Source organism: Oncorhynchus kisutch, linkage group LG12 (genome assembly GCF_002021735.2).
Source record: "Oncorhynchus kisutch isolate 150728-3 linkage group LG12, Okis_V2, whole genome shotgun sequence".
Classification (NCBI taxonomy): Eukaryota; Metazoa; Chordata; class Actinopteri; order Salmoniformes; family Salmonidae; genus Oncorhynchus; species Oncorhynchus kisutch.
This window is the reverse complement of record NC_034185.2, coordinates 28,646,775-28,666,205: the sequence shown is the minus strand read 5'-3', so window position 1 is coordinate 28,666,205 and position 19,431 is coordinate 28,646,775.

Below are 19,431 nucleotides of genomic sequence, written 5' to 3'. Positions count from 1 at the left end.
AGTCGCAGCAGACAATGCTCTCTAATGGGTTTAGAATTTGGGAAAATTGAAAAAAAAGTGTATGCATGTGTGCATCTTCTAAATTCAAATTTTGCCCAAAACAGTGGTAGACTCAAGTGATCACTGTCTAACACATTAGCAAGTGGCCACTCGACTGTGTTAAGTTTGAGATTCAGCCTATATCTTCTTTTTTTTAGGAATAGGCATAGAATTACTTCTAGAAATAAATTCCGTTGTAGCAAGTGAAGAGGGTTAATCCAAGTCCTTATACCTTTTAAAGGGTTAATAAATTATGTTTTGATAATCTGTAAGGTCTCCTCCTCAGGAGACCATTCTGTGTGTGTTAAAACCAGTTTTTTGAGTGTTGTGACCTGCAAACACTATCAGAAGGCATCTACATTTAGACTCCCCTTGTCTGGATCCCACTGTGGTTATCTGGTTTTCTGAGAACACAAGGCTGCCACAGACCTGATGAAACCAGCTACCTGTCAGAAGATGCTTACACTCGTTCACATTTGTATGATTCTATACTTGTGATGAAAGGTCAAGTTTCTGTCAAACCCACTTATGTTGTTGCCAGGGAAACTCACACAAGGAGGACTGGGAGAGGATATATGAGGTACAGGATGTCTTAGACATTTTGCAGAACTTGGGGAGAACTATCATTTACTGTTATTCTGTACTCTGTACCGACTTCTGCCTACAATTGTATTACTAAAGGAGTATCTTAATACTTTAAAAAAAAGAGTATGTGTTTCCTTTCCATTACTAATGTATGTTTGATAATTATAAAGACCTGATCCTTTGTTGAAGAAATTGACCAACACAAGTTGGATAAGATAGCAAACATATAGTAAACACATAGTAAACATATGAACAGCAACATTGACACATAAAGGATACAAGTGCAAGATAAATGTGAGAGACGCATTTTTATTTTATTTGAGTCCTTAAGAGTCTATTGACACACATGTGCATCAATCTAAGTAACATAATACAAATATATATATTTTGCATGGGCTGAGTCTCAATCCACTGCATCCGCCTATGTCAGCCTTCTGCAGCTGCTGTGGAAAGGGATCGAGCTACAGCGGTGTTTGTCAGGCCATGAGACATCCCGAAAATTGGTCTTCTCACAAAAATGTCTGTAGAGTCCAAATTGTTTGGGCTACAAACTAATACCCCACTATGAAAAAAATAAGTGTTAAACAAATCAAAATATATATAATATTTTAGATTCTTCAAAGTAGCCATCCTTTGCCTTGATGACTGCTTTGCATACTTTTGGCATTCTCTCAGACAGTTTCACCTGGAATGCTTTTCCAACCGTTTTGAAAGAGTCCCATATATGCTGAGCACTTGTTGGCTGCTTTTCCTTCACTCTGCGGTCCAACTCATCCCAAACAATCTCAATTGTGTTGAGGTCGGGTGATTGTGGAGGCCAGATCATCTGATGCAGCACTCCATCACTCTCCCTCTTGGTCAAATAGCCCTTACACAGCCTGGAGGTGTGTTGGATCATTGTCTTGTTGAAAAATAAATCATAGTCCCACTAAGCGCAAACCAGATGGGATGGCGTAATGCTGCAGAATGCTGTGGTAGCCATCCTGGATAAGTGTGCCTTGATTTCTAAATAAATCACTGAGTGTCACCAGCAACGCACCCCCACACCATCACACCTCCTCCTCCATGCTTCACGGTGGGAACCATACACGCAGAGATCATCCGTTCACCTACTCTGCGTCTCACAAAGACACGGCGGTTGGAACCAAAAATCAACATTTGGACTAATCAGACCAAAGGACAGATTTCCACTGGTCTAATGTCCATTGCTCGTGTTTCTTGGCCCAAGCAAGTCTCTTCTTCTTATTGGTGTCCTTTAGAAGTGATTTCTTTGCAGCAATTCGACCATGAAGGCCTGATTCACGCAGTCTCCTATGAACGGTTGAAGTTGAGATGTGTCTATTAATTGAACTCTTTGAAGCATTTATTTGAGCTGCAATTTTTGAGGATGGTAACTGTAATGAACTTATCCTCTGCAGCGGAGGTAACTCTGGGTCTCCCTTTACTGTGGCTGTCTTCATGAGAGCCAGTTTCATCACAGCGCTTGATGGTTTTTGGGACTGCACTTGAAGAAACTTTCAAAGTTCTTGACATTTTCCAGATTGACTGACCTACATGTATTAAAGTAATGATGTACTGTAATTTCTCTTTGCTTATTTGAGCTGTTCTTGCCATAATATGGACTTGGTCTTTTACCAAATAGGGCTATCTTCTGTATACCACCCCTACCTTGTCACAATACAACTAATTGGCTCAAACGCATTTAAGAGGGAAAGAAATTCCACAAATTAACTTTTAACAAGGCACACCTGTCAATTGAAATGCATTCCAGGTGATTACCTCATAAAGCTGGTTGAGAGAATGCCAAGAGTGTGCAAAGCTGTCATCAAGGCAAAGGGTGGCTACTTTGAAGAATCTCATGTATAAAATATATTTTTTATTTGTTTAAGACTTTTTTGGTTACTACATGATTCCATGTGTTATTTTGTAGTTTTGATGTCTTCACTATTATTCTACAATGTAGAAAATAGTAAAAAATAAAGAAAAAGCTTGAATGAGTAGGTGTGTTCAAACTTTTGACTGGTACTGTACATGTTATGTACATGTAGGTAGGTGTAAAAGTGTCTAAACAACATGCACATGTAAGTAGAGATAAATGTGATTTGGCAATCAGGATAGATAAACAGAGTAGCAACATCATATGTCAGTGTAGTATGTATGAGTGTGTGGGTAGAGTCCAGTGAGTATACATAGAGCCAGTGCAAGTGCAACAAAAAAGTGGGTCAATGAAAATATTTTGGGTAGCCATTTGATTAACTGTTCAGCAGTCTTATGGCTTGGGGGTAGAAGCTGTTCAGGAGCCTTTTGGTCCCAGACTTGGCTCTCCGGTACCACTTGCCGTCCGGCAGCAGAGAGAACAGTTTATGACTTGGCTGTCTTGAGTCTTTTTTTAGGGCCTTCCTCTGACACCCCCTGGAATAGAGGTCCTGGATGGCAGGAAGCTCGGCCCCAGTGATGCACTGGGCCGTACACACTACTCTGTGTAGCGCCTTAACATCGGATGCCAGGCAGTTACCATAACAAACTTCGATGCAGCCAGTCAAGATGATCTCAGTGGTGCAGCGGTATAACTCTTTGAGGATCTGGGGCCCCATGCCAAATCTTTTCAGCCTCCTGAGGGGGAAGAGGCGTTGTCGTGCCCTCTTCACGACTGTGATGGTGTGTTTGGACTATGATAGGTCCTTAGTGATGTGGACACCGAGGAACTTGACGCTCTCGACCTGTCCCACTACAGCCCTGTCCATGTGAATGGGGGAGTGTTTGGCCCTCCATTTCCTGTAGTTGTCCCTCCGTGTACTGTTTTTTAAACAGACCGTTATCAGACAAGCACAGAAAATGATTTCAGACCCCTCCTATTTGTATTTCTATTTATTAGGGATCCCCATTAGCTGCTGCTACTCTTCCTGGGGTCCAAACACATTAAGGCACTTACATCACACATAAAACAAAACATAAAACAGTACATCATATAACATTATTACATCACTACATACTGTATCTACAATACAACATGTATAATACCACCAAACATGTGTAGAGTGCTTGTGCTAGCATGTGTGCATATGCGTGATTGTGTGTGTGCATGTGTGTGTGTCTCTTCACAGTCCACTTTGTTCCATAAGGTGTAGTTTTATCTGGGGGGGGGGGTTTCTTCCGATTTTACTGTTTGCTTGAGTTACTTGATGTGGAATAGAGTTCCATGTAGTCATAGCTCTGTGTAGCACTGTGCGTTTCCCAGAGTCTGTCTGAACTTGGGGACTGTGAAGAGATCTCTTGAGGCATGTCCTGTGGGGTATGCATGGATGTCTTAGCTGTGTGCCAATAAACAGACAGCTCAGTGCTTTCAACATGTCAATACTTCTCACAAAAACAAGTAGTGATGCAGTCAATCTCTCTTCTAATTTGAGCCAAGAGAGACTGACATGCAGTCTTGAATTTTAAGACCCCTTGAAGTATCAAACAAATATATACAAACATTATTTTTGGCCTTACTGCTATTAGCCAATTCAACAAATAGTCCCACCCAAAAATCAAAAGGAAATTTGTTCTGAAGTGTCTGTCCTATATCTGAGAGATATAAGAAAGATCAGGAAACATTTGTTATTGTTTTGGACATGTATTTAACCCCATACTGTATATACTTCCATAATGTTTTTCAACTGGTTCCCGGGGGACCTTCAGGCGAGTCTTTTGAGGCCTGTGGGCATCCTAGAGCAAAACAATCGACATGTACGTTCTGACGCAACAGACAGAATTTGCCAGATTAGCTGTACCAACTTTAGACGAGTCCCAAGACGCTTGTGGGAGTCGTAGAGCAAAACGGACCAGCACTTTATTACTGGACAGACCTCTCCCCATCTTCGTTACCGTTGCATCAATATGTTTTGATCATGACAGTTTACAATCCAGGGTTACACCAAGCAGTTTAGTCTCCTCAACTTGCTCAATTTCCACATTATTCATTACAAGATTTAGTTGAGGTTTCGGGTTTAGTGAATGGTTTTTCCCAAATAAACAGATAGTAAACAGAGTAGCAGCAGCGTGATGAGTGTAAAAGAGTGTGAAAGTGTCTCTGAGTGTTTGTGGTTTAAATAATGCAAAAACAAAGTGTTGGAGAAGAAAGTAATATGTGCCATGTAAAAATGTGTGGTATGTAAAAAAGCTAACGTTTTAAGTTCCTTGCTCAGAACATGAGAACATATGAAAGTTGGTGGTTCCTTTTAACATGAGACTTCAATACTCCAAGGTAAGAGGTTTTAGGTTGTAGTTAATATAGTATTTATAGGACTATTTCTCTCTATACCATTTTTGTATTTCATATACCTTTGACTATTGGATGTTCTTATAGGCACTATATTATTGCCAGTGTAACAGTATAGCTTCCGTCCCCTCCTCGCCCCTACCTGGGCTCGAACCAAGAACACATCGACAACAGCCACACTCGAAGCATCGTTACCCATCGCTCCACAAAAGCCGCGGTCCTTGCAGCGCAAGGGGAATAACTACTCCAAATCTAAAGAGTGACGTTTGAAACAGTATTAGAGCACACCCAGTTAACTAGCTAGCCATTTCACATTGGTTGCCTGCTAAACTGGATTAGTAGTTATAACTAGTGATTATGATTGATTGTTTTTTATAAGATAAGTTTAATGCTAGCTAGCAATTTACCTTGGCTTCTACTGCATTCGCGTAATAGGCAGGCTACTCGTGGAGTGCAATGGTTAGAGCGTTGGACTCGTTAATTGTGCTGTTGCAAGATTGGAACCCCTGAGCTGGCAAGGTGTAAATCTGTCGTTCTGCCCCTGAACAAGGCAGTTAACCCACAGTTCCTATGCAGTCATTGAAAATAAGAATGTGTTCTTATTAACTGACTTGCATAGTTAAATAAAAGGTACAAATAAAAAAATTAAAGAATCGATAATCGGCTCCCAAAAATACAGATTTCCGATTGTTATGAAAACTTGAAATCGGCCCTAATAAATCGGCCATTGGACCTCTAGTCCAAACACACCAAGACAGTTGTGAAGAGGGCACGAATGCACCTTTTCCCCCTCAGGAGACTGAAAAGATTTGGCATGGGTCCCCAGATCCTCAAAAAGTTCCACGTCTGCACCATCGAGAGCATCCTGACCGGTTGCATCACCGCCTGGTATGGCAGCTGCTCGGCATCTGCCCGTAAGGCGCTACCGAGGGTAGTCCTTATGGCCCAGTACATCACTGGGGCCAAGCTTTCTGATACCCAGGTCCTATATACTAGGCCGTGTCAAAGGAAGGCCCATAAAATTGTCAAAGACCCCAGTCACCAAAGTCATAGACTGTTCTTTCTGCTACCGCACGGCAAACAGTACCGGAGCACCAAGTCTTGGACCAAAAGGCTCCTTAACAGCGTCCCAAGCCATAAGACTGCTGAACAATTAAAACTATTTACATTTCCCCACCCCCCTACTGTTTATTATCCATGCATAGTCACTTTACAAATTACATTGACAAACCTGTATTTATTTTCACTTTAGTTTATTTCGTAAATGTTTTCTTAATTCTACTTCTTGAACTGCATTGTGGGTTAAGGGCTTGTAAGTGAGCATTTCATGGTAAGGTTGTATTCGGCGCATGTGACAAATAAAATTGGGTTTGATTTGATTTGGTTCTCTGCTTATATTCCCCCTTTATTTATCCTATGGTTCTGACTTGGTGTACAGGGAGAATACTGCAAGAGCTGCCCATGTTCTGAATTGTGTCGTTGTACATTCCAAAAGTGCTGAACAAATAGTTATATAGACTACGTCCGTTCGAACTGACTCATTAATGTCTTAATCGAAATTACAGATTGCCTCTTATCCACTCATCATCCCGTTATGCCATAGTTTGTACATCTCAAATGGCAGTAGAAACCACATTTGTCTAAGCAAGTCAGCCATATCAGCTATGTTTTTTTTAAAGGCAGTAAATTAGGCTGAATGTTTCGCTGCCAGACAACGCTCCGCGTATAGCCAGGTGTGGCAGTGGTATGGTGCTGGGACTGCTGTTGGGACTGGCATGCATCTAAACCATTTTTGGGGAGTTTGCCCCACCAAGATTTACATGCTAAAATCACCACTGATTCTACCTTATTTTAGCCAGCTCGTATTATTATTTTGGATGTCTAGGTTTTTCATGGAACGACAGATGTGATGATGCCGGTGACCCTTGTATTTAGAAAAATGTAAGTTGTTTTCCTGTAACAATTGCTTGTTTTCCATTTTATTTTAATCAAAACCAAGCCTTCAGTAGGTCAGCAAAAAAAGAAACGTCCTCTCACTGTCAACTGCGTTTATTTTCAGCAAACTTAACATGTGTAAATATTTGTATGAACATAAGATTCAACAACTGACACATAATCTGAACGAGTTCCACAGACATGTGACTAAAAGAAATGGAATAATGTGTCCCTGAACAAAGGGGGATCAAAATCAAAAGTAACAGTCAGTATCTTGTGTGGCCACCAGCTTCATTAAGTACTGCAGTGCATCTCCTCCTCATGGACTGCACCAGATTTGCCAGTTCTTGCTGTGGGATGTTACCCCACTCTTCCACCAAGGCACCTGCAAGTTCCTGGACATTTCTGGGGGGAATGGCCCTAGCCCTCACCCTCCGATCCAACAGGTCCCAGACGTGCTTAATGGGATTGAGATCCGGGCTCTTCGCTGGCCATGGCAGAACACTGACATTCCTGTCTTGCAGGAAATCACTCACAGAACAAGCAGTATGGCTGGTGGCATTGTCATGCTGGAGGGTCATGTCAGGATGAGCCTGCAAGAAGGGTACCACATGAGGGAGGAGAATGTCTTCCCTGTAACACACAGCGTTGAGATTGCCTACAATGACAACAAGCTCTGTCCGATGATGCTGTGACACACCGCCCCAGACAATGACGGACCCTCCACCTCCAAATCGCTCCAGAGTACAGTCCTCGGTGTAACACTCATTCCTTCAACGATAAACGTGAATCCGACCATCACCCCTGGTGAGACAAAACCGCGACTTGTCAGTGAAGAGCACATTTTGTCAGTCCTGTCTGGTCCAGCGACGGTGGGTTTGTGCCCATAGGCAACGTTGTTGCCGGTGATGTCTGGTAAGGACCTGTCTTACAACAGGCCTAAGCCCTCAGTCCAGCCTCTCAACCTATTGCGGACATTCTGAGCACTGATGGAGGGATTGTGCGTTCCTAGTGTAACTCGGGCAGCTGTTGTTGCCATCCTTTACCTGTCCCGCAGGTGTGATGTTCGGATGTACCGATCCTGTGCAGGTGTTGTTACACGTGGTCTGCCACTGCGAGGAAAATCAGCTGTCTGTCCTGTCTCCCTGTAGAGCTGTCTTAGGAGTCTCACAGTACGGACATTGCAATTTATTGCCCTGGCCACATCTGCAGTCCTCATGCCTCCTTGCAGCATGCCTAAGGCACATTCACACAGATGAGCAGGGACCCTGGGCATCTTTCTTTTGGTGTTTTTCAGAGTCAGTAGAAAGGCCTCTTTAGTGTCTTAAGTTTTCATAACTTTGACCTTAATTGTCTACCGTCTGTAAGCTTTTGGTGTCTTAACAGCTGTTCCACAGGTGCATGTTCATTAATTGTTTATAGTTCATTGAACAAGCACCCTTTACAATGAAGATCTGTGAAGTTATTTGAATTTTTGTGAATTATCTTCGAAAGACAGGGTCCTGAAAAGGGGACTTTTCTTGTTTATAACGAAGTTTGGTTCAGCGGCAACGCGTCATTGTGTCTTTTTTATCCTGTCCATGCATTGGCCAACTAGCTTATCAGTAAAATAATTTGAAATTGTCTATTCGTGAGAGTACTTTGAAATGTTTTGGATGCTTTTACAATTCACATGCCTGCATACTTAATTTTGCATGTTCAAGTATCCACCCAATTTCCAAAGATGTGCTCCTCCAAACATTTACATTATTCAGTCCTATAATGCCATGTCAAAAGCGGATTTATCTTGCCTATTTAGAACGAGCCTCGCATATAAAATACAATTTACATTTTTGAATGAAACATTTTTAGTGTAACGCAAAACTAATGGGAGTGTATGGTTGAACGTGCCTCGCATATAAAATACAATCTATAGGAGCCTAGTATTTTTTTCTTACTTCTTGAGAAGCGTGAATCTCTTCTTCTGAGGAGGAGTAGCGAGAAGGATCGGAGGACCAATGCGCAGCGTGGTAAGTGTCCATAATGTTTAATCAAACAGAACACTGGAACAAAACAATAAATGTGAATAAACGAAACAGTCCTGTGTGATAATAAACACTGACATGGAAGACAAACACCCACCACTCAAAAGTGAAACCAGGCTACCTAAGTATGATTCTCAATCAGGGACAACGATTGACAGCTGCCTCTGATTGAGAACCATACTAGGCCGAACACAGAAATCCCAAATTATAAAAAAACGAACATAGACAACCCACCCAACTTAAGCCCTGACCATACTAAAACAAAGACATAACAAAGGAACTAAGGTCAGAACGTGACAACTTGAAACATGCCAAACCTCTTTAGCGAAACTTGGGTGCATTCTAAATAAAATCTTGTTGTTTATTTTCGACTTCACAAAGTTATTGTTGTTTCAGCCAAAACGTTTTAAGTGTTAGCTGGTTATTTAGCACCCTCCATAATAATTTGGCTAATATTTTTTGGAAAGGTAACAATCAAGTTCAAGTTTTATTACAGGAACATGGCATTCAATACAAACTGAAATCCATGAGCATGCTAGTGGAAACGGATTGTATCAGAGTTAGCTGATTTTGAATGCACTGTTAACCCGCGGAAGACACATTTCAGTTGAATACATTCAGTTGAACAACTGACTAGGTATACCCCATTCCCATTAAAAAACCCACTGGACAAAACTGGTTGAATCAAGATTGTTTCCATATTATTTCTACCAAAAACATCTATGATGACATTGACTCAACATGGAAAACTGATTTGCAAAGAATCATCAACATATGGCCATTTCTTTTTTTTTTTCACCCAACTTTTAACCTAAATCCAATGACATGGTGACCTTTTCGTTGATTTCACATTGAATTCACATTAGTTGAAACCTCAACCAGATGTTGATAAGATGTCTGTGCCCATTGGGAACTGATACAAACTGTTTCCACTAGCATTGCTACATTCTCCAAAAGTCAGATTCTGGACATTGCTATATGACCAGCTAACACATTTCTAAATGGTTTGGTTGAAACAACATCCTAGAGAAGTCTAATTAGCTAAAACTGGCTAAAATCAAACATTTTGTTTGAAATATTATTGTGCTTGCTCATATTTCAGAGCACACGGTGAAGGTTCAGATGACACCAATACAGACTAAATGTGTCTTAAATGAGGCCGTGATAAGACCAAATGTCCCAACAAAAATAATTGCTCAATAATCCTTCAGCAAACAAATGTCAAATATGCCAAAATGTTTTCCTCCAAAGTACCTTTTAAATGTCAGAAATATCCAAAACCCAATGGTATATTTTTGTTCCAGTTTCTCTGTCACTTGTGCTCCCTCTCCGGCCTCTAGGTCACCAGGCTGCTCGTTATGGTGCACAACTGTCACCATCGTTACGCTCACCTGGACTCTATCACTTCCCTGATTACCTTCCCAATATATGTCACTCCCTTTGGTTCCTTCCCCAGGCGTGATTGTTTCTGTTTCAGTTTCATGTCTGTGTGCTGTAGTGTTTCTTGTTCTGATTATTTTATTAAAACACTCACTCCCTGAACTTGCTTCCCGACTCCCAGCGCACAGCGTTACGTTCACACTGAATGACCCATAGTCGGGAATTCTATCACACTTATTCTGCAGAAATCACATTGTTCCTGTGCAACAGCTAAAAACATTTTAATTCATGTAATTAGACAAGATAAAACAAAGTCATTCTGATTTTAATGAAAGTTGTACATTTTTGCAAACACAAACAATAAATGTATGTGCGGACTGAATCAGCATCTTGAATCTGGCCTAGTCATGCTTACATAGTCTTTATATAGTGTCGGCTCTGTGTTCGTGTTTGTTATATAAGGTGTCTTATCAAGGCAATTTCTGTAGATATGTTAACTTTCCAAAATGCATTCAATCAGTTGTGAACATGGTAACTCTCTACACAAAGTGGTAGCTAACAATATGATATGGTAAACAATGAGGATGCTTCCATTCATTTCCATCTGGGAAAATAAATCTCAAGCACATGCATGAAAGTCCTCTCTATGCAAGCATAATCCACAAACAGTTTTGTATCTTTGTAAAACTGGAATTAACATTTTTGTATGAATTCTTTTTAGTATAACGAAAAACTAAGGGGAGTGTATGGTTGAAATCACTTTGTATTAAAAACCTCTGCATTAAACAGCTTAGTGAGTTCTAAACACTACCATTTGGTCTATGAGCATAACTAAATCATGTTGTACTGGAGGTGGTAATTGAGAAACTAAGGCACAGATTTAATCACGCAATAATATCAAATTTAGAATACATTTGTGCTAATCATTATCTCATGAAGACTTACCTTAGGTCGGGTTTTTTATTCATCTCTACATGCATAGTTATAATGTGCTTGTAGTTTTTATAGTGTAGTCTGTAGTTTTTAGCTTCATTGTTCATAGTGTACGTACATACAGTATATTCTGTTTGTCTGCCTGCATATTCTGTTTATTGTCTGCCTGTATATTCTGTTTATTGTCTGCCTGTATATTCTGTTTGTCTGCCTGTATATCCTGTTTGTCTGCCTATATATTCTGTTTATTGTGGCAGCACCATTTCAAATCCCTGTTGCAAATTGTGGTGGCAGAATTTAGGGTGAGCTGTTGTAACTTCTCAATGGATATGTTCTGTGTCGGACTGTGATGTTATGCCTTTCATAGACTCCTGTTATGTCTACATCCTAAAAGAATGTTGCTTGTATAAAATAACTGTTGCTTAACATTATGATTGTATTATCACCTCCCACTATATAATGGACATGGAACCATTTACTCTTTGAGTTCTTCCCTGTGAAATCAGAGATACATCTCCCCTGCAGCTGTTTGGTTAAATATTTTTCTATTATATCATTAAATCATCTCTGCCTTAATCTTTGGATCGAGTTTTCCACAGCAAAATGTATTTTTTTGCGAATAAAGGTGATTCTGATTCTGTCAATTAGACAGTCACAGAGGCTATTTGCCTAAACAGGGCCTGTTTGCATGTCATTCTGCATTGATGTACTGAATATTTGATCAATTAAAACAGTTTTAGATCTTATCAATACAGGTTTGTAGTGTTAGACTGTACCTGTGTATCAAGCATTTCTTTGTTTTGGGCCCACACTGGTAACCAACCTTCTGTCAATTGGTACAGTCAGGTTGAACATCTGATTTATTTGTATTTATTTATTTTACCTTTATTTAAACAGGCAAGTCAGTTAAGAACAAATTCTTATTTTCAATGACAGCCTAGGAACAGTGGGTTAACTGCCTGTTCAGGGGCAGAACGACAGATTTGTCAGCTCGGGGGTTTGAACTTGCAACCTTCCGGTTACTAGTCCAACACTCTAACCACTAGGCTACCCTGCCACCCCATAATAAAACAGCTTTAGATCTTATAAAGTTGTGTAATAACAACCAGGAAGTCTACAAGATGATTATTGACTACTCTAAGCATTGCACTTTGCAATCACAATATGAATCAGTGATTTTCAATCTTCTGACCTACTAGTGGATCACGATATGAATCAGTGATTTACAACATTCTGACTTACTAATTGATCACGATATGAATCAGTGATTTACAACCTTCTGAACTACTCGGGGGCCTTCTGTCTGATTCTTATTGTCAGATTGTTCATTATTATATTGACAGATTGCTTCTGTATGGGGTGATCACAACAACCCTTAAATCCAGGGCTGCCAACACAAAAATAAGTCAACAAAATGGAAATCTTTCATTTCCAATTCAAATGCTAACTAAAGATTAACCATGATTAACCTAAATGAGGGAAGTTGCTAAATGAGGGAAGTTTTCTTCGGTAACATGTTTGTTTATGTGACCCAAGCTCTTACAAATCGCTTTACTGCTTAGCTGTTTGTGCTCGGTATAGAAGGTCTATAGACTGGACCTGGGAAGAGCAGACTCAATGTGAAAGTACATCAACAAAGTCAGAAACTGTTAAATCCCTGTGCTACTGTACTGATACTGTACAGTGAAAAATCTGTATCTTAAAATCATTTATGCATGCAGTCAACTGCATAAATGTACAAGCAATTGCAATCCAGAGGTTTCTTTAAAATGTATTTGGCAGGCCAGAATCCAGCTGGACATGCAAATGGTTATTTACACTAAAACAATTTCCCACCTAAATTCTGTGTCCAGTTTCCTCAACTTGTCCATTAAAGAAAAAGATTGGGCACGGAAGTTGGCGCAAATAAATACATCAATGTTTTTTTGTCATTCAAAAAGGTCCATCGTCTCTCTCAATGTCCGGTGTGACAGGTCTTGACACGGTGAAGATGTCCTGGCATTTGATCTTAGCCTTGGGGGTAGAGGTCTGCGGCAGTGAGAGCCTCCTCTTCTCAGACAGCAATCTGAGGATCTCACTAACTTGGGCTTCAAGTGTTGATAAACGGCCACTCAGCATCTGGATATCTCCCTTCAGCTCTAGCTTGGCCTCCTGGAGAGTGGACTGGAGCAGCACCTGTTCAGACATGGGTTGGAAGGGGTGGCCAAGCACACCCACACTCCCAACCCCGAGGCTGTGATCAAAAGGACTTCTCCCCATTGGACTCCGCTCATAGGGGCTTGGTGCGTCCCCTGCCCTGTCGATCCGAAGATCACTCTTGGTAATGCCACTGTCGCAGGAGTCTGTCTTGTGGAGTGCGCTCTTCTCGTCATCCCCCTCTCCTGTGCTGCTGACGCCACCCCCGCTGCTGCTCTCCCCACCTTCTGCCTCCTGGCTCTTGCTGTCATCAGTCAACTGTTCTGAGGATTGGGACACATCACCCCATTCCTCCTCTTCTTTCTGCTGTGGCACTTCAGGTTCATCGGGGGCCAGTGGCACCGCCACTGTAGCATTCTTAAACCTCATCCAGCCTTGACCACCACCTCCACCCCTGGGCCGTACCAGACTGGTGACCCTCAGGCAGTTCTGGTCCACCACACTGGGCTTCAGCTCCTTGACCTCGTGACAACCAGTATGAATGGGCTCCCCAGTGTGGACATAGGCCAGTGAACTCTGCAACGGGGTGATCTGGGAGACAGTAACTACACTGGAGCCACCGCTTGTAGTCCCTCCACCTGTGCCAGGTGCCCCATTCTGCATCGGGGAGCCATTTTGGTGCTGCAAGGGGTGAGTCTGACACTGTTGGTGTGGGAGATTGGTAAGGGGGTGGTGGTGCTCAACCTGAAGCCGGTTGCGCTCCAGGTCAGGCTGAGCTTGGATTGGCATGCGAATCTCTTTCTGCTGCTTGAACTTCTGGAAGAGCTTGCGAACCGGGTGGTCAATAGGAATGGAGAGCATTACTTCATTCTTCTGCTGCCGGCGCTCTTCCTCCTCCTTCTTCACATCGGCGATCTTTCGGAAGATTATCTGCAGAGATATTGCGAGAGGAAGAGAGATCTATGCGTAAGGACAGGCTGGTGAATCAGAACATGCCTTAATCACAAGTATACTGTCTTGCATATACTACGCTTCTGGCAGGGCATGGTTTTCCAACCACCATACAATAAAAAATATAATGCTATAATTTAATGGGATGAACACAAAACATTACAATTGTGATAAATATGTCGACAACTAGCAACTAAACGGAGCACCAAAACAACTCATGCACATACTGAACTGAGCAGTGTTACTGATTGCATGTTCGCTATATACAGTTTTGCCATTACTTGCAAATTAAAGCTAACATATAAACCTGAAGAGGCATAAACTTGTGCTGCATAGACCTAGAGAAAAACAAATCACTGTTAACAAAATAAGACTTAAGTTTATAGATTTTTCAGTACTAACGTCTAGCGACATTACAGACGGACACCAAATTGTATTGAGAGAAAAAAAAATCTAAAATGCACATCTATGATAGTTACAGATGTAGCAGATCTGTAATTTCCAATCACCGTATAGTGCACTGTCAATATTGTTGCACGCAGTGTAAATCTGCTAGTAAACATCTCATAATAATGCTCACAATGCTGATGCACCTGAAGTAAAATGAAAATACAATCATAGCAAATGATAGATCATTTGATCTAATAACTGTTGAGATTGTCACATATATATTTTGTTATATACACAATGGTAACACCTTGAGTTTAAACAATGAAAGACTGACACCTAGTGGCATTTTTAATATGACATCAGCAACGTCTGATGACTCCCAACGTGACATCTGTGATAGGCTATTGGGTAATGCATATCTGATAGACATACATGTAATACAATCGTCTTCACCCCCTTCTCTCCATCTCTGGACCCTTTTGACTCTGGGTTTCTGTGCTGCCCTTAATGATGCTTTGATTACATACAGTATTAATTTGATGGTGTTAATACGTTTTTCAGTCCTCTTACTGAAAACCCAGGCAGGCATAACCAGACCAGCTTCACAAACTAGAGAGGGCACATAGTTGCTCCTTGGCTTTCTACTCTTTATATTAACGAGGATAAGAGCACCTTCTCTAGGAACAATTTGGGATTATTGTATTTGATAATACCACAATAGAACCTGAGGCATCTCATTATGAGGGATTTATTTTTTAAATTTGTGTTAGGTCTCGTTTCTTTATCTATCATTTAAGTTAATACACAGAGGCTACTACTCAAAGTAATGTTTTTCTCACTGTCAGTTCAGGCAACACTGGACTATCTTGGTGGGACCTTCAGGCACTCAAATAGAGGTAAAAATAGAGCAGCACATACCGCTTGTTATCTACTCTGGAGAAAGGGTTCTACAAAACGCCCAATTTTTCAGTTTTTGATTTGTTAAAAAAGTTTGAAATATCCAATAAATGTCGTTCCACTTCATGATTGTGTCCCACTTGTTGTTGATTCTTCACAAAAAATACAGTTTTATATCTTTATGTTTGAAGCCTGAAATGTGGCAAAAGGTCGCAAAGTTCAAGGGGGCCGAATACTTTCGCAAGGCACTGTAGCTCTCAATTTCATACATACAGTAATACATGAAACATGGACTTTGTTTAACCTTACATTATGTATTGGAATCTACCGTCTTTACTGTGCTTTACGTTGTTCTACTGTCAAGTAGTAACAGTAGTAGATAGGTCCAATGTCTGCAGTACATATCTATTATCATTTTGGAACGTCCAGATGATGGACGCTACGGTGAAGCGGCTCAGATTGGGCTGCACTCTCTGCCCAACCTCTCTCAAGGTCAAACCATGGTTGACGACATGGTCCACCACGGTCGCCCGAATTTCTTGGTCTTCCTCCACCTTTACCTCTACATCCATCTCTACCCCTACCTCCACCCCTACCCCCACCTTCACCCGCATGTCCACCTCCAGCTCGATCTCTCTCTGCCAATTTTGCTTCCATTGTTCTCGAAATACAGAAGTACTCCCCTGTGGCCTTTTTATCCATACCAAGGGTGTGATTGCAAAGTGAACATTTACGCATTTAACGTTTGCACATGTGAAGAGTGAAAGTGATCAATTGGTAATTGAACTTAGCTTGTTGAAGAGTGTTGCTTTTCATTTGCACACAATATATTTTAGCTGTGAAGGTTATGCCAAAGGTAGAGAATTGTGTGTTGTGTTTGGTCAAATATTTGGTATAGAATTGCAATCTGAGTGTAAAGCAAAACATGTGCCAGTAGTATTGCAGATCTGGTGTATGGTTCTGCTAAATGAGTTACAGGCATTGTGCCTCATGGGCCAGTTTTAGTGTGTAAAGAATTGAAAAAAAAAACTGTAATAGAGGTAAAGAATAGAGCAGTGATTGTCCCTGGTTATACCTTCACGGTCTTTTAGCACCCCTACATGTTCTGCCATTGCATGTTACTTCTCATCAACCAGGGAGCCTCCTGGGAAACAATAAATTCAGCCCCCCCTGCCACTTCAAATGGATTAAACTGCCACGTTTTTACTTAGTCGCTTTAGAGACTAACTGTGGGAGAGAGAAAGATCAAAAGACAGTGGCTGCCGAGGGTACGTTGGGATAACTTGTTTCTGCATTAAATCGGCGCAATCAGAAACGAGAAAACACTTCTTTTCTTTCTTGTATATAAAACAAATCTACTGAAAAATGGCTTGTTTTTGCATATAAACCCCCAAAATACTTAATCTCCCTTACAAAATAAGAGTTCTAAATCCATTCTATTAATCTATTGTCTATTAATTAACCTATTAATAGCTGTCCATTAAGGTAAGTAAGTAAGTGAGTGAGTGAGTGAGTGAGTGAGTGAGTGAGTGAGTGAGTGAGTGAGTTGCCGTGATGCCCAGGCCCTGTCCAGAAACAAAAAAATTCTGATCTTGGATTTGCTATTCTTTTCTACATAATGCTGCGTTCGTAACCAACTGGGAGGTGGAAATTTACCACCTATGAAGTTGTAAATTCCAGTTAGATGCATTCACGTGCTTTGTTTTATTTTTATTTAACTTTTATTTAACTAGGTAAGTCAGTTTAGAACCAATTCTTATTTACAATGACGGCCTACCAAGAGCCAAAAAAAGCCTGCCAGGACGTGGGCTGGGAAAACTCTTTGAGAAACGTTGATTGGCTAATGGCCAACAATCTGCGTAAACCGTAACTAAAAGTACAGCTATCATTCTTGTAAAGAAATTATAATGAAAAAACAAACATTAATTGATTTTTTTTATAAATAATGTTTTGTTGTTGCATTTAACTGCTTAACTGATGTTATCGAGGTCATTTCCTTAGTAGGCGACGTCAGAGGTCACCATGTGGGAGAAGTGGGAACTCAGGATCCATGTTCCCTCAATTTTTTTCCGGCACTGAGCAAATTTCAGGTCTTCTGAGCACAAACTTGAACATTGTGAAAATTCTGTGCAACTTCCTGCGGCGGTTTACTGCGAACACTGAGGCTGTATTCGCTTTAAGTTACAGTATTAGACCGTGGTCAAGTAAGGTACTGTGGTATTTGATCATAACGTAGGCTGACCAGAGTGGCTTAGCATCAAAAACTATGGAGAAAAATACCTTAACATTTTAAAACCTCTTAAGGATCGGACCCAATATATAAATATTATATATGGGTGGTCCCGGGAATTGAACACACTACCCTGGCATTACAAGCACCATGCTCTACGAAACTGAGATATAAAGGACCACTGTTGTTTGATGCAAGAAACCACTTTACAAAATATAATGCATTATTATTCCCATACCATTATTACAGAGAATCAGACAAAATCATGCTATCCTCTGCCTATTGGCTATTTAGCTTCTTCAAGCCTTTTTAAAAATACAACAATGCCCCTTCAAGACAAAAAAAAGCTATTTTCATACTCACTTGTGAAAAATGTCTAGAAATGTACAAAGGACAAGAACAAATGTGCACACTTGGCTACATGCAGCTCTCACTTTGATCTCAAAACAAGGGTATCTACTCATGACCGCTCATGCTGTAAACACAGTCCAGTTCAACATGAATGGCACAGATCCATATATGGCAATGGTCTATTTGCATATAGTCCTACTGCAGCTCTGATTGTTTTTTCTGCACTGGTCTGTGTAGAGTACGGTCTGAGTCTTGAGTGTCAATGCAATAGAATCCTGCTCTTGCATAGTTAGTTCTGCGAACAAAATCTTGCATAGTTTGTTCTGTTTCGGTATGTTGCATTGAAAGTGGATAATATTGCGTTGATTCCATCACAATTCCCACAGTAAAGGGAAACGTAGTGTGTTCACTAAAGGGGAAAACTCTAGAAAGTTGAGTGAAGTAGTTCAATCTCATGCATTTTTACCTTGTCAACTCTGGGATTCAATCAAGCAACCTTTCGTTCACTGGCCCAAAGCTCTAACCACCAGGGTACCTGCCGCCTCATTGACTCTCCCATTTAACTACCCCTAATTTACACTTTTTTTGCTACAAGTTTTGAGTCCATTGGAGAGGATCGGTTTGAGCAAAGTGAGGTGTAGAATCACTGATCTACAAATAGTATTCCTTGCCTGATAATAGATTTTGTGCAGTCAAGATTCGCAGAGCTATGCCGCCCCTGACCCCGCCAAACACACGCACACCAGGAGGCTGAAAGCAGTATGGGTCAGCCGCAGAACAGTGCCCCTGGAGCAGATTAGGTAGTTAAATTACTTGCTCAAGGGCAAAAGGCAGAAGGTGGCACCTGAAACTCTGATTCCAGCAACCCTCCAGTTGCCAGCTCACTCCCGCCAAATTCTTCCTTGTCCGTTATTGGGTCCAAAACAGCAAGGCTCTGGTTACTGGCCTACTGAAATATCCAACAATTCACAGACGTGACATCTGTGATAGAATATTGAGTAATATATATCTGATGGGCGTACATATAATGAAATCGTCTCCATCGTCTTTTTCTCCATCTCTGGACCCTTTTTGACTCTGGGTTTCTGTACTGCCCTTAGTGATGCTTTGATTATATACAGTATTACTTAGATCAGGGAATTCGGAAAGTATTCAGACCCCTTGAGACTTTTCAAATTTTGTTATGATACAGCCTTGTTTTAAAATTGATTTGTTTTTTTCCTCATCAATCTACCAATACCCAATAATGACAAAGCGAAAACAGGTTTGTAAATGTATTACAAATAAAAATCAGAAAGAACTTATTTACATAAGTATTC